Source organism: Salvelinus namaycush, chromosome 16, assembly GCF_016432855.1.
Source record: "Salvelinus namaycush isolate Seneca chromosome 16, SaNama_1.0, whole genome shotgun sequence".
Taxonomy (NCBI): Eukaryota; Metazoa; Chordata; class Actinopteri; order Salmoniformes; family Salmonidae; genus Salvelinus; species Salvelinus namaycush.
Window position 1 is genome coordinate 38,626,506 of NC_052322.1, and position 16,061 is coordinate 38,642,566.

At 41.6% G+C, this 16,061-nt stretch overlaps 1 pseudogene; it reads right to left on the minus strand.

The window, feature by feature from the left end:
* Window positions 1–2,235: 2,235 nt before the first annotated feature.
* On the minus strand, window positions 2,236–7,119 carry LOC120061664 (annotated as a pseudogene).
* Window positions 7,120–16,061: the final 8,942 nt, after the last annotated feature.

Consider the following 16,061-nt stretch of genomic DNA (forward strand, 5'->3'; position numbering starts at 1 on the left):
AGTTTGTATGTGTTTTGTTTCGTTTTGCCTTCTTCAATAATAAAAGAAGATGGCTTATTTTCCTCATGCTGCGTTTTGGTCCGTCTCTCCTCCACACGATCGTGACACACTGTCTCACTTCATATACAAGAGATGGAAGTTTACCTAATTTGGCATGGTTGTCTGTGTAACAAATGTACGAGCCTGTGAAAAAAGAATTTCCCTCAGAGGAGAATTCTATTCTGGAGTATTATCGGTCACATTTGCTCTTGTTCTAAGTATCCCCTCTTGAACTAATACGAACATTTTCTTTAAAAGGGAAATCTGCAACAGAAAGCTGTTTTGGTAAACAAATCCCATGGGGGTTGGGGCTAGAGAAATGTAACCACTCTCAAATAAATAGACAGCACTATGGGTGCAATGACTGATAGTGCATGATATAAAAAGTATAGTTTTAACCATGTTTTGAGGCTATACAGTTTTCTTACAACTGCATTGTTTACAAACAATGGAATAAACAAGCGTATGTTTTTGGCTCTGATGCGACAGTTGAACGACAGTTGAACTAAGCTCATGAGGCTTTAATAAGTCATATTCTTCAAGAATCAATGAGTATACACTGAGTGTACAAAACATTAAGAACACCTGGTCTTTCCATGACATAGAGTGACCAGGTGAATCCAGGTGAAAGTTAGGATCCTGTCACACACTAATCTGTTTCACCTGTCTTTGTGCTTGTCTCCAACCCCTCCAGGTGTCGCCCATCTTCCCCATTATCCCTTGTGTACTTATACCTGTGTTTTCTGTTTGTCTGTTGCCAGTTCGTCTTGTTTGTCAAGCTTAACAGCGTTTGTCCGGTCAGCTCCTGTCTTTTCCCAGCCCCTCTTTTTCTCGCACTCCTGGTTTTTGACCCTTGCCTGTCCTGACCCTGAACCTGCCTGCCTGTCCACTCTGCCTGCCCTTTACCCTGCCTGCCGTCCTGTACCTTTGCCCCTATCTGGATTTCCGACCTCTGCCTAATCTGACCGCTGTCCTGTACCTTTGCCTTTGTTACTGTATTAAACATTGTTACTTCGACACATTCTGCATCTGTGTCTTACCTTATCCTGATAGATCCCTTATTAAATCCACTTCAATCAGTGTACATGAAGGGGAGGAGACAGGTTAAAGAAGGATTTTGACGCCTCGAGACTGTTGAGACATGGATCGTGTGTGAATGTGAATGGGCAAGACAAAATATTTAAGTTCCTTTGAATGAGGTATGGCAGTAGGTGCAAAGCACACTGGTTTGTGTCAAGAACCGAAAACGCTACTGTGTTTCCCTTGTGTGTCAAGAATGGTCCACCACCCAAAGGACATCCAGCCAACTTGACAGAACTTTGGGAAGCATTGGAGTCAACATGGGCCAGCATCCCTGTGGAACGCTTTCAACACCTTGTAGAGTCCATTCCCCTATGACCTGAAGCTGTTCTGAGGGAAAGGGGGGGGGGGGGGGGGGGGTGCAACTCAAAATTAGGAAGGTGTTCTTAATGTTTTGTACACTGTGTATATCATGTTTCATTTTAAAGTCTAAAAAGGGATTTACCGATCACAGATTGCACCTTTAAAAAAATGTTCTATGAAAAAACATCTTTAGCGATTTAAAAAAACAAAAATTGACATACAGTTATAACGTGCAGGCAACACATGAAAAGCAATTTTTTATCTCAATATTAAATAATTTCTGGGTAACAATTAAGTACTTTACTGTGATTGCTATTTTTGAACATTTTAATTGAAAACAAAGGGCAATTTCTCAAGCAATATTTTTTTTTGGACTTTCTGGGAGTGGTCTGAGTCGGGAGGGGAAAACAGAAAAGGAGCCATTATTGGCAGAGAGGTTTGGAACGTTTTCTTATTGGTCTGTTAACTAATTTATCGAATGGGGATGTCACCTTTTGGTCTGAAATAATCATAGTTCTGTACATTACATTTTGTGTCGCTGTTTAAGTCTACCGAGCAGTGATACAAATGTATTGCGGCAATAAGACTTCAGTGTCCATACACAGCTTTCCTCCCTCCATCAGGCTCCTGATCTAAACAAGCTATAAGAGCACACATTTGATTTTACAGTGAAAACCAAGTAAAACTATCAAAGAAAAAAACAAAAAAAACAATAGGGGAGCAGCAATTTTCTCTGTGGTCAAAGAAGGACACTTGTGTGTTTAACTTTTCTTATTACAGTTCCACTAGTAACGTGACAGAGGGCAGTATAGGTCAGACGAGGAGCGTGTTGTCTAGCAATGCCACTCCAGCAGCCACACCTCCATCAGTGTGTTCATCACTCTTGGTCCGCAGTAGATGTCCAGCACCATGTCTTGCTCCTGCCTGTGTGGAAGCAGAAATCAGAAAGTGAGGACACACACACAACAAATCAGATTGGAGAAAAAGGCCATCTTCATTCATTTGCAGTAGCACATTGTGATCACCACATCTTCACCTAATGGAAAAATGTATACTGCAGTATACTTCATTTCAACTCAACGATACGATTTCTGTGAAGTTGTATAGTAATTTCTGTAAAGTTGTCAAGAAAGGAATGTATATAGATGGGTCTGTGACTGTACATGACGTAGACCCCAAACACGCCCAGCTTGCTTAGACAGGTCCTGAGTTCAAGTGGCATCCTCGACCTCAGGAGGTAGTTGTGTACAGGGCAGGGCTGAACCTTGTCCATCAGGATATAAGCCATCCTCTCAGTGCTCTGCTTCACTCCCTCAAGTACCTGACAGCTCTCGGCTCCATAGATGTTGTTGCCTACAGGATAGGAATTCTACACGTCAGCAGACAGGCCAGAGCATGACAAGGTCAGAGGTCAGGGTCATGAGAGAGGTGAAGTAAAGAGCTGAGGTCCTCTAACCCCCCACCTTCCCTCTGTGGCTTCAGGACAAACTGGTCTGGTTTTACCAAAGCCATAACCATGGTCTTGTCACCTTCTGGTCCCTGTTAGTAATATTGAATAAGAAAGTTGAAGGAGAAAAGTAAACTGCTTTGAAAGGCATTGTAAAGAAAGGAGGTAATGTATGTAACTGACGTGTTTGGCCCTGTCCGGGGGTTTGGCCCTGTCTGTCTCCCAACCCCTCCTGTCTCAGCCTCCAGTATTTATGCTGCAGTAGTTTATGTGTCGGGGGCTAGGGTCAGTCTGTTATATCTGGAGTATTTATCCTGTCTTATCCGGTGTCCTGTGTGAATTTAAGTATGCACTCTAATTCTTTCTTTCTCTCTCTCGGAGGACCTGAGCCCTAGGACCATGCGTCAGGACTACCTGGCCTGATGACTCCTTGCTGTCCCCAGTCAACCTGGCCGTGCTGCTGCTCCAGTTTCAACTGTTCTGCCTGTGGCTATGGAACCCTGACCTGTTCACCGGACGTGCTACCTGTCCCAGACCTGCTTTTTTCAACTCTCTAGAGACAGCAGGAGTGGTAGAGATACTCTGAATGATCGGCTATGAAAAGCCAACTGACATTTACTCCTGAGGTGCTGACCTGTTGCACCATCAACAACCACTGTGATTATTATTTGACCCTGCTGGTCATCTATGAACATTTGAACATCTTGGCCATGTTCTGTTATAATCTCCACCCGGCACAGCCAGAAGAGGACTGGCCACCCCTCCTAGCCTGGTTCCTCTCTAAGTTTCTTCTATATGTTCTGGCCTTTCTAGGGAGTTTTTCCTAGCCACCGTGCTTCTACACCTGCATTGCTTGCTGTTTGGGGTTTTAGGCAGGGTTTCTGTACAGCACTTTGAGATATCAGCTGATGTAAGAATATATTTGATTTATTTAATTTGATGTAAACATTGTCGAGTGTCAATGAGCCAGAGCCCTATACTACGAAGTTTGAGGAGTTTGCGAGGTAACTTTGATCAACTGAGTTCAACTCAGGGTAACAGGTACCACACGCAACCTTTAGCCAGATACATTTCTATGGAAACAAATCCTTCAGATCTAGCCTGCTCCAGGCTAGCTCAGGGCTAACTATATTTATCCTGAATGAAGTGTAAGAGCAGCGGCATTGTCTCAATGACGAGTTTGGCGTTTGACATGCATGCGCAGTTACAAGCCTGCTAGAGTTATTGGCAGCCGGCAAGCAATATCCACCGTTGTAGTACGGATGAAGCCTGAGCTGGAATGTGAAGCTAACTGAAGCTAGTTAGCTTTAGAAAACCCTGAGTAGATCGAGCTTGCTTCGTAGGATACTTCTCTGGCATAGATCAAACATGGAATAGAATGCTGAATATACTCTGAGAGCCTGATAACATGTCTAGTTTGACCAAGTCTCTATACTGTATCTACTGTTAAACCATTCACCTCATGGACTTGCCACCCCTTGGAGTCTGGTTCCTAGCCATGTGCAACGTGCACACACAGTTACAAACCTGCTAGAATTATCGGCAGACGGATGAACAATATCCTAGTATCATAGTACGGATGAAGCCTGAGCTGGAATGTGAAGCTAAATGAAGCTAGTTAGCTTTAGAAAACCCTGCGTAGATCGAGCTTGCTATGTAGTATAACCCTCTGTTTTCTGGTTCTCTTACCATATCTAATATATACAATCTAGCAAAGGTGTCCCGGATTTGGTCCACAACATCAGGTTAACCAGGAAAGAACCTCTCCAGAACACCAGGTCTGGCCAGTTCCTGTTTTCATCAGAAGATCCTTCATATCAGTAACAGATGTTGCAAAATCAAAACACTTATTTTGTGCATGCAAATAACCCAGATAATAAAAAATAAAAAATAATAACACTTACAGAAACAGCCTCTTATACTGACCAAGGAATCCACTCTTAGATACATCTTCAACCCGTCTTCGTATTACAGGAATATTTATTTTATACCAATAGTAGCCAAATACATTGGTCTCCCATGGCTACGAAAGCGGCAGTAGGAGGCACTATCAGACAGCATCATAAACAGGATAAATACCTAATGATGTGTCACAACGGATTCTGATGCGTTTGACCAAGCACCTAGGCCTCACCTCTTCCATAGCTCATTCTCCACATATCAATGGCCGAAGATGTTTCTTTGGTCCTCTTCAACAAGATACAATACAACCGCCCTTAAATGACAGAATTACCCCAATCAAAACCCCACTAGTCATACTGTATATATATATATATATATATATATATATATATATATATATATATACAGTGGGGAGAACAAGTATTTTATACACTGCCGATTTTGCAGGTTTTCCTACTTACAAAGCATGTAGAGGTCTGTAATTTGTATCATAGGTACACTTCAACTGTGAGAGACACAGAAAGAGACAGAAAACAAAATTCCAGAAAATCACATTGTATGATTTTTAAGTAATTAATTAGCATTTTATTCCATCACATAAGTATTTGATCACCTACCAACCAGTAAGAATTCCGGCTCTCACAGACCTGCTAGTTTTTCTTTAAGAAGCCCTCCTGTTCTCCACTCATTACCTGTATTAACTGCACCTGTTTGAACTCGTTACCTGTATAAAAGACACCTGTCCACACACTCAATCAAACAGACTCCAACCTCTCCACAATGGCCAAGACCAGAGAGCTGTGTAAGGACATCAGGGATAAAATTGTAGACCTGCACAAGGCTGGGATGGGCTACAGGACAATAGGCAAGCAGCTTGGTGAGAAGGCAACAACTGTTGGCGCAATTATTAGAAAATGGAAGAAGTTCAAGATGACGGTCAATCACCCTCGGTCTGGGGCTCCATGCAAGATCTCACCTCGTGGGGCATCAATGATCATGAGGAAGGTGAGGGATCAGCCCAGAACTACACGGCAGGACCTGGTCAATGACCTGAAGAGAGCTGGGACCACAGTCTCAAAGAAAACCATTAGTAACACACTACGCCGTCATGGATTAAAATCCTGCAGCGCACGCAAGGTCCCCCTGCTCAAGCCAGCGCATGTCCAGGCCCTTCTGAAGTTTGCCAATGACCATCTGGATGATCCAGAGGAGGAATGGGAGGTCATTTGGTCTGATGAGACAAAAATAGAGCTTTTTGGTCTAAACTCCACTCGCCGTGTTTGGAGGAAGAATAAGGATGAGTACAACCCCAAGAACACCATCCCAACTGTGAAGCATGGAGGTGGAAACATAATTCTTTGGGGATGCTTTTCTGCAAAGGGGACAGGACGACTGCACCGTATTGAGGGGAGGATGGATGGGGCCATATATCGCGAGATCTTGGCCAACAACCTCCTTCCCTCAGTAAGAGCATTGAAGTTGGGTCGTGGCTGGGTCTTCCAGCATGACAACAACCCGAAACACACAGCCAGGGCAACTAAGGAGTGGCTCCGTAAGAAGCATCTCAAGGTCCTGGAGTGGCCTAGCCAGTCTCCGGACCTGAACCCAATAGAAAATCTTTGGAGGGAGCTGAAAGTCCGTATTGCCCAGCGACAGCACCGAAACCTGAAGGATCTGGAGGTCTGTATGGAGGAGTGGGCCAAAATCCCTGCTGCAGTGTGTGCAAACCTGGTCAAGAACTACAGGAAACGTATGATCTCTGTAATTGCAAACAAAGGTTTCTGTACCAAATATTAAGTTCTGCTTTTCTGATCTATCAAATACTTATGTAATGGAATAAAATGCAAATTAATTACTTAAAAATCATACAATGTGATTATCTGGATTTTTGTTTTAGATTCCGTCTCTCACAGTTGAAGTGTACCTATGATCAAAATTACAGACCTCTACATACTTTGTAAGTAGGAAAACCTGCAAAATCGTCAGTGTATCAAATACTTGTTCTCCCCACTGTATATATATATATATCTTGTGTTCTGTTACCGACAAAGACAAGCAGTAAAGTTAATACTTTTCATAGTGTTGTGAATCTGAAACTGAAACTCTGTATCTTATTTTTGTACAAACTGACAGATCCCAAATCAATCATTTACTCACCTAAACCCTCATGCATTTACTATCTAAATTTACACCCACATCTCTGAGACCTTAGCTAAACCCTTTGCCAGACCTGCAGGAGGGTTGTTGTCTAGGATACGCTTGCTATCCTCCAACTGACCAGCCACCTTCAGGACGTGTCTATTGATGTAGACATAGACAGGGTCATGGGTTGGTTTTTGCTCTGACATGCACTGTCAACAGTGGGACCTTATATAGACAGGTGTGTGCCTTTCCAAATCATGTCCAATCAAATTGGATTTACCACAGGTGGACTCCAATCAAGTTGTAGAAACCTCTCAAGGATGATCAATGGAAACAGGATGCACCTGAGCTCAATTTCAAGTCTCATAACAAAGGGTCTGACTACTTATGTATATAATGTATTCAAGTTTTTTTATATTTCATACATTTGCAAAAATTTATAAAACCTGTTTTCACTTTGTCATCATGGGGTATTGTGTGTGGATTGATGGGGATTTTTATTTATTTAATCCACTTTAGAATAAGGCTCTAAAGTATCAAAATGTGGAAAAAGGGAAGGGGTTTGAATACTTTCCAAATGCACTTTATGTGGAAATATATGGCCAATTACATGCTTCCTAATCATTGTTATGGGAAATAGAGGGACTCCTGAGTGGCGCAGTGGTCTAAGGCACTGCATCTCAGTGCTAGAGGCGTCACTACAGACCCTGGTTTGATTCCAGGCTGTATCACAACCGGCAGGTGATTGGGAGTCCCATAGGGCGGCACACAATTGGCCCAGCATTGTCCTTGTTAGGGTTTGGCCGGGGTAGGGTTTGGCCGGGGTAGGCCGTCATTGTAAATAAGAATTTGTTCTTAACTGACTTGTCTAGTTACATTATGTATAATTTTTAAAGGATCCAATGAATTCACAGTTTTGTAGATGATGAATGAGCTTTTCGCCAACAAGCTGCAAAGCGTCTGACCAGACAGTGACAGGGGAGCTGGAGCAAATGGCAGTGTTTTTATCAAGACCAGGGAGCACTTGTCAGGATTATTTTGCTACAGTGCTGTCATGCCCCTCATAACAACAGCTGAACGGCCCCCCGGCCCGACTCACACAAGCTCTTGTAAGGCTTTTACGCATCCGGGACAGCAAAGGGAAGGAAGAAAGGAAACATAATTATGTTTCAGATCTTCTCAGACACAGCCTCTGTCTGTAGTTTTGACAACACTTCCATTTGCACATATTCTACATGTCTACCACACCATCACATATTCTACATGTCTACCACACCATCACATATTCTACATGTCTACCACACCATCACATATTCTACATGTCTACCACACCATCACATATTCTACATGTCTACCCCACCATCACATATTCTACATGTCTACCACACCATCACATATTCTACATGTCTACCACACCATCACATATTCTACATGTCTACCATACCATCACATATTCTACATGTCTACCACACCATCACATATTCTACATGTCTACCATACCATCACATATTCTACATGTCTACCACACCATCACATATTCTACATGTCTACCACACCATCACATATTCTACATGTCTACCACACCATCACATATTCTACATGTCTACCACACCATCACATATTCTACATGTCTACCACACCATCACATTACATTTACATTTACATTTAAGTCATTTAGCATACATATTAAACATGTCTACCATACCATCATATATTCTACATGTCTACCCCACCATCACATATTCTACATGTCTACCATACCATCACATATTCTACATGTCTACCACACCATCACATATTCTACATGTCTACCACACCATCACATATTCTACATGTCTACCATACCATCACATATTCTACATGTCTACCATACCATCACATATTCTACATGTCTACCCCACCATCACATATTCTACATGTCTACCATACCATCACATATTCTACATGTCTACCATACCATCACATATTCTACATGTCTACCATACCATCACATATTCTACATGTCTACCATACCATCACATATTCTACATGTCTACCATACCATCACATATTCTACATGTCTACCATACCATCACATATTCTACATGTCTACCATACCATCACATATTCTACATGTCTACCACACCATCACATATTCTACATGTCTACCACACCATCACATATTCTACATGTCTACCATACCATCACATATTCTACATGTCTACCATACCATCACATATTCTACATGTCTACCATACCATCACATATTTTACATGTCTACCATACAATCACATATTCTACATGTCTACCACACCATCACATATTCTACATGTCTACCATACCATCACATATTCTACATGTCGACCACACCATCACATATTCTACATGTCTACCACACCATCACATATTCTACATGTCTACCATACAATCACATATTCTACATGTCTACCATACCATCACATATTCTACATGTCTACCATACCATCACATATTCTACATGTCTACCATACCATCACATATTCTACATGTCTACCACACCACCACATACTCTACATGTCTACCATACAATCACATATTATACATGTCTACCACACCATCACATACTCTACATGTCTACCACACCATCACATACTCTACATGTCTACCACACCATCACATACTCTACATGTCTACCACACCATCACATATTCAACATGTCTACCATACAATCACATATTCTATATGTCTACCATACCATCACATATTCTACATGTCTACCATACCATCACATATTCTACATGTCTACCACACCATCACATACTCTACATGTCTACCATACCATCACATACTCTACATGTCTACCATACCATCACATATTCTACATGTCTACCATACCATCACATATTCTACATGTCTACCATACCATCACATACTCTACATGTCTACCATACAATCACATATTCTACATGTCTACCATACCATCACATACTCTACATGTCTACCATACCATCACATATTCTACATGTCTACCATACCATCACATATTCTACATGTCTACCATACCATCGCATATTCTACATGTCTACCATACCATCACATATTCTACATGTCTACCATACCATCACATATTCTACATGTCTACCACACCATCACATATTCTACATGTCTACCATACCATCACATATTCTACATGTCTACCATACCATCACATATTCTACATGTCTACCACACCATCACATATTCTACATGTCTACCATACCATCACATATTCTACATGTCTACCATACCATCACATATTCTACATGTCTACCACACCATCACATATTCTACATGTCTACCATACCATCACATATTCTACATGTCTACCATACCATCACATATTCTACATGTCTACCATACCATCACATATTCTACATGTCTACCACACCATCACATATTCTACATGTCTACCACACCATCACATATTCTACATGTCTACCATACAATCACATATTCTACATGTCTACCATACCATCACATATTAAACATGTCTACCACACCATCACATATTCTACATGTCTACCACACCATCACATATTCTACATGTCTACCACACCATCACATATTCAACATGTCTACCACACCATCACATATTAAACATGTCTACAACACCATCACATATTCTACATGTCTACCACACCATCACATACTCTACATATCTACCCCACCATCACATATTCTACATGTCTACCACACCATCACATATTCTACATGTCTACCACACCATCACATACTCTACATGTCTACCACACCATCACATACTCTACATGTCTACCACACCATCACATATTCTACATGTCTACCACACCATCACATACTCTACATGTCTACCACACCATCACATACTCTACATGTCTACCACACCATCACATACTCTACATGTCTACCACACCATCACATATTCTACAAATCTACCACACTGTCACATATTCTACATGTCTACCACACTATCACATATTCTACATGTCTACCACACCATCACATATTCTACATGTCTACCCCTCCATCACATATTCTACATGTCTACCATACCATCACATATTCTACATGACTACCCCATCATCACATATTCTACATGTCTACCATACCATCACATATTCTACATGTCTACCCCACCATCACATATTCTACATGTCTACCATACCATCACATATTCTGCATGTCTACCATACCATCACATATTCTACATGTCTACCCCACCATCACATATTCTACATGTCTACCATACCATCACATATTCTACATGTCTACCACACCATCACATATTCTACATGTCTACCACACCATCACATATTCTACATGTCTACCATACCATCACATATTCTACATGTCTACCCCACCATCACATATTCTACATGTCTACCATACCATCACATATTCTACATGGCTACCATACCATCACATATTCTACATGTCTACCCCACCATCACATATTCTACATGTCTACCCCACCATCACATATTCTACATGTCTACCATACCATCACATATTCTACATGTCTACCATACCATCACATATTCTACATGTCTACCCCACCATCACATATTCTACATGTCTACTATACCATCACATATTCTACATGTCTACCATACCATCACATATTCTACATGTCTACCCCACCATCACATATTCTACATGTCTACCATACCATCACATATTCTACATGTCTACCATACCATCACATATTCTACATGTCTACCATACCATCACATATTCTACATGTCTACCCCACCATCACATATTCTATATGTCTACCATACCATCACATATTCTACATGTCTACCATACCATCACATATTCTACATGTCTACCATACCATCACATATTCTTTATGTCTACCATACCATCACATATTCTTTATGTCTACCACACCATCATGATGCTGAACTATGAGGAAGTATTTGACAACTGGCTGTATTAGTTTCTACTTTCATCAGGTTTCCAATGCCAGCCTCTTGGTGACCCCATCATGTTTCCTGCTTCTTGGTGACCCCATCATGTTTCCTGCTTCTTAGTGACCCCATCATGTTTTCTGCTGCTTAGTGACCCCATCATGTTTCCTGCTTCTTAGTGACCCCATCATGTTTCCTGCTTCTTGGTGACCCCATCATGTTTCCTGCTTCTTAGTGACCCCATCATGTTTCCTGCTTCTTAGTGACCCCATCATGTTTCCTGCTTCTTGGAGACCCCATCATGTTTCCAATGCCCACCTCTTGGTGACCCCATCATGTTTCCTGCTTCTTGGTGACCTCATCATGTTTCCAATGCCAGCCTCTTGGTGACCCCATCATGTTTCCTGCTTCTCTGTGACCTCATCATGTTTCCAATGCCAGCCTCTTGGTGACCCTACCATGTTTCCAATGCCCACCTCTTGGTGATCCCATCATGCCCGCCCCTTGATGACCCCATCCTAGGCTTGATGCCCAAAACATGACAAAATAAAACTGTGTTGTTCCAAGTTTTTGGGGGGATTTAGTGTGTATCCATCTGTGCATTTCACAGATTTAAATGTTAGTGTTTAATGTACAGTACCGGTCAAAGGTTTGGACTCGCCTACTCATTCAAGGGTTTTTCTTTATTTTTTACTATTTTCTACATTGTAGAATAGTAGTGAAGACATCAAAACTATGAAATAACACATATGGAATCATGTAGTAACCAAAAAAGTGTTAAACAAATTAAAAAATATTTTATAATTGAGATTCTTCAAAGTAGCCTCCCTTATTCTTGATGACAGCTTTGCACACTCTTCGCATTCTCTCAACCAGCTTCTAGCCATCACCAATCCACTTTTCATTTTCCATTTGTTTTGTCTTTGTCTTACACACCTGGTTTCAATTCCCCAATTACTTGGTCATTATTTAACCCTCTGTTCCCCCATGTTTGATTGTGAGTACTTGTTTGTATGTAATACGGTCCGTTATGTGGGCTCGCTTTATTGTATTATATTTGTCTATTTTGAGTAAATTACGTTTATTTACACATATCTGCTGTCCTGCGCCTGACTCCTCTACACAAGCTACACACAGACCACATTACACAAGTAGAATATAGTCAAGTAGAGTATAGTCCAGTAGAATATAGTCAAGTAGAGTATAGTCCAGTAGAATATAGTCAAGTAGAGTATAGTCCAGTAGAATATAGTCAAGTAGAGTATAGTCCAGTAGAATATAGTCAAATAGAGTATAGTCCAGTAGAATATAGTCAAATAGAGTATAGTCCAGTAGAATATAGTCAAATAGAGTATAGTCCAGTAGAATATAGTCAAGTAGAGTATAGTCCAGTAGAATATAGTCAAATAGAGTATAGTCCAGTAGAATATAGTCAAGTAGAGTATAGTCCAGTAGAATATAGTCAAATAGAGTATAGTCCAGTAGAATATAGTCAAATAGAGTATAGTCCAGTAGAATATAGTCAAATAGAGTATAGTCAAGTAGAGTATCTTAAAGATATTTCAATTTCTGGTAACGGAATTTCAAGGCACAAGGCAATGTTTGTTAAACTTACAGAAGGCAGAACAAACTATCCTAAACTAAATATAAGTGTTGTTTATTAGTCGGCAGGGGGCTTTACATAAACATTGTTGTGTTTGGATATATTTCCAATACCTTTTAAGACGTTTGCTGTTTAATGTTTTCTAAGACCCATTTTCCATCTGTTTGACAAGAAATCAAAGCCTTTGCTTATTCCTCATTTGTAGGATAGATGTATATCTACCTTCATTTCTCAAAAATATACTCTTAGTTTTCATTTGACACCTAATTTGACATGCTTCTATGAACTTCTCATGTCGGTGCTCATGGATCCTTTTACATGTCGGTGCTCATGGATCCTTTTACATGTTGGTGCTCATGGATCCTTTTACATGTTGGTGCTCATGGATCCTTTTGCATGTTGGTGCTCATGGATCCTTTTGCATGTTGGTGCTCATGGATCCTTTTGCATGTTGGTGCTCATGGATCCTTTTGCATGTTGGTGCTCATGGATCCTTTTGCATGTTGGTGCTCATGGATCCTTTTACATGTTGGTGCTCATGGATCCCTTTACATGTCGGTGCTCATGGATCCTTTTGCATGTTGGTGCTCATGGATCCTTTTACATGTTGGTGCTCATGGATCCCTTTACATGTCGGTGCTCATGGATCCTTTTACATGTCGATGCTCATGGATCCTTTTACATGTCGATGCTCATGGATCCCTTTACATGTCGATGCTCATGGATCCCTTTACATGTCGATGCTCATGGATCCCTTTACATGTCGATGCTCATGGATCCCTTTACATATCGGTGCTCATGGATCCTTTTACATGTTGGTGCTCATGGATCCTTTTACATGTTGGTGCTCATGGATCCTTTTACATGTTGGTGCTCATGGATCCTTTTATATGTTGCTTCTCATAGATCCTTTTACATGTTGGTGCTCATGGGTCTTTTTACATGGAAATGACCACATACTACTAGCCTGACAAAGGTCTTCACAGAGTCATCCACAAACTGTTTTCCTGACAGTTTTGGGGTACGTTTTCTATTCACAATTCAATTCAACTTCAAGGCTTCTCATGATAAACACAAAATATTATCCAATAGGCTCAAAATGTCTTCAGCAAATTGTGCAAGAGAAGTCTATGCCACTCACCTCTCTCCAGACCAAACCATTTACCCTTAGGGGTGTGTGCTTAGTCCCCTCCTGTACTCCCTGTCAGGACAACAACCTCTCCCTCAATGTCAGCAAGGCAAAGGAGCTGATCGTGGACTACAGGAAATGGAGGGGCGAGCACACATCCCCCATCCACATCGACAGGGCTGTAGTGGAGCGGGTCGAGAGCTTCAAGTTCCTCTGTGCCTACATCACTAATGAATTAACATGGTCCACACACACCCACACAGTTGTGAAGAGGGCACAGCAGCACTTCTTCCCCTTCAGAAGGCCCTCAGATCCTCAAAAAGTTATACAACTGCACCATTGAGAGCATCTTGACTGGCTGCATCACCGCCTGGTATGGCAACTGCTTGACATCCGACCGCAAGGCGCTACAGATGGTAATGCGAACAGCCCCGTACATCACTGGAGCTGAGTTCCCTGCTATCCAGAACCTCTATACCAGGCGGTGTCAGAGAAAGACCCTAAAAATTGTCAAAGACTCTAGCCACCCAAGTCATAGGTAGTTCTCTCTGCTACCGCACGGCAAGTGGCACTGATGCACCAAGTCTGGAACCAACAGGAACCTGAACAGCTTCTACCCCCAAGCCATAAGACTGCTAAATAGTTAGTTAATAAATAATTAACCAAATAGCTACCCGGACAATATATATTATTATATTGAACTTTTTTGCATTAACTTTTCTGTTGCTGTTGTTGTATATGAAGCAAGGACCAAGTGGATAGTTTAGAGAAATACAAACTAATGAAATGTAACCATTGTTTTATCCATGTTTCAAGAGGTAAATTTCCTTCTGTTTGTTGTAGCTGGTGTTGACCCCAGGCCTTGCCAGTTGGTCCTGCCTGGATTTACCGTGTGGCAGCAGAAGGATTGACTGTGGGATAACTCTGGTATTCTGTAGTGGTTTCTATGTTTGTAATGTTTATTTGAGCGTGTCTATTGTTCTGGACTGGGCGTCAGTGGGGGTGGGGTGGGGGGAGTCATGCCGCTGTCACAGCATGCTCCAAAATAGAAGGACAGCTGTGGGTGCCCATATCAGAGAGGGAAAGAGGCTGGGTTGGCACTGCCTAATCGTAGGATAGGCCAGCCCCTGGAGCCTTGAGACTAAAGGCATTGGTATCTCTACCAGCCGAGTCATGAAAAGACTGATTAGCTCACGTTATTGCTGCCTCTGTGGGCTGGGGATGTTGTGGGGGTAGTAGCGGCACAGTGGGAGATTACGACCAAGAATGGAAGACGGCTTTAGCCAGAGTCTGCCCTCTCTGCATATCTGGGTCTCTGCATCGCTGTAGCTGATGACTGATAGGAGTCTGTTGAGGTTGGAAGAGGCTCACTTGCTGTGAAACATCAGCAAACAAGTCAAATTAAAACTCAGAAATTGCATCAACATCAGGGCAAAACCAGAGGATAATAATAGGGGTTCTCTGCCTGGAAGCTTCTGATCATAAATCAAAAACAGACCAGATACACTTACTGTAGGTTGCGTTTTC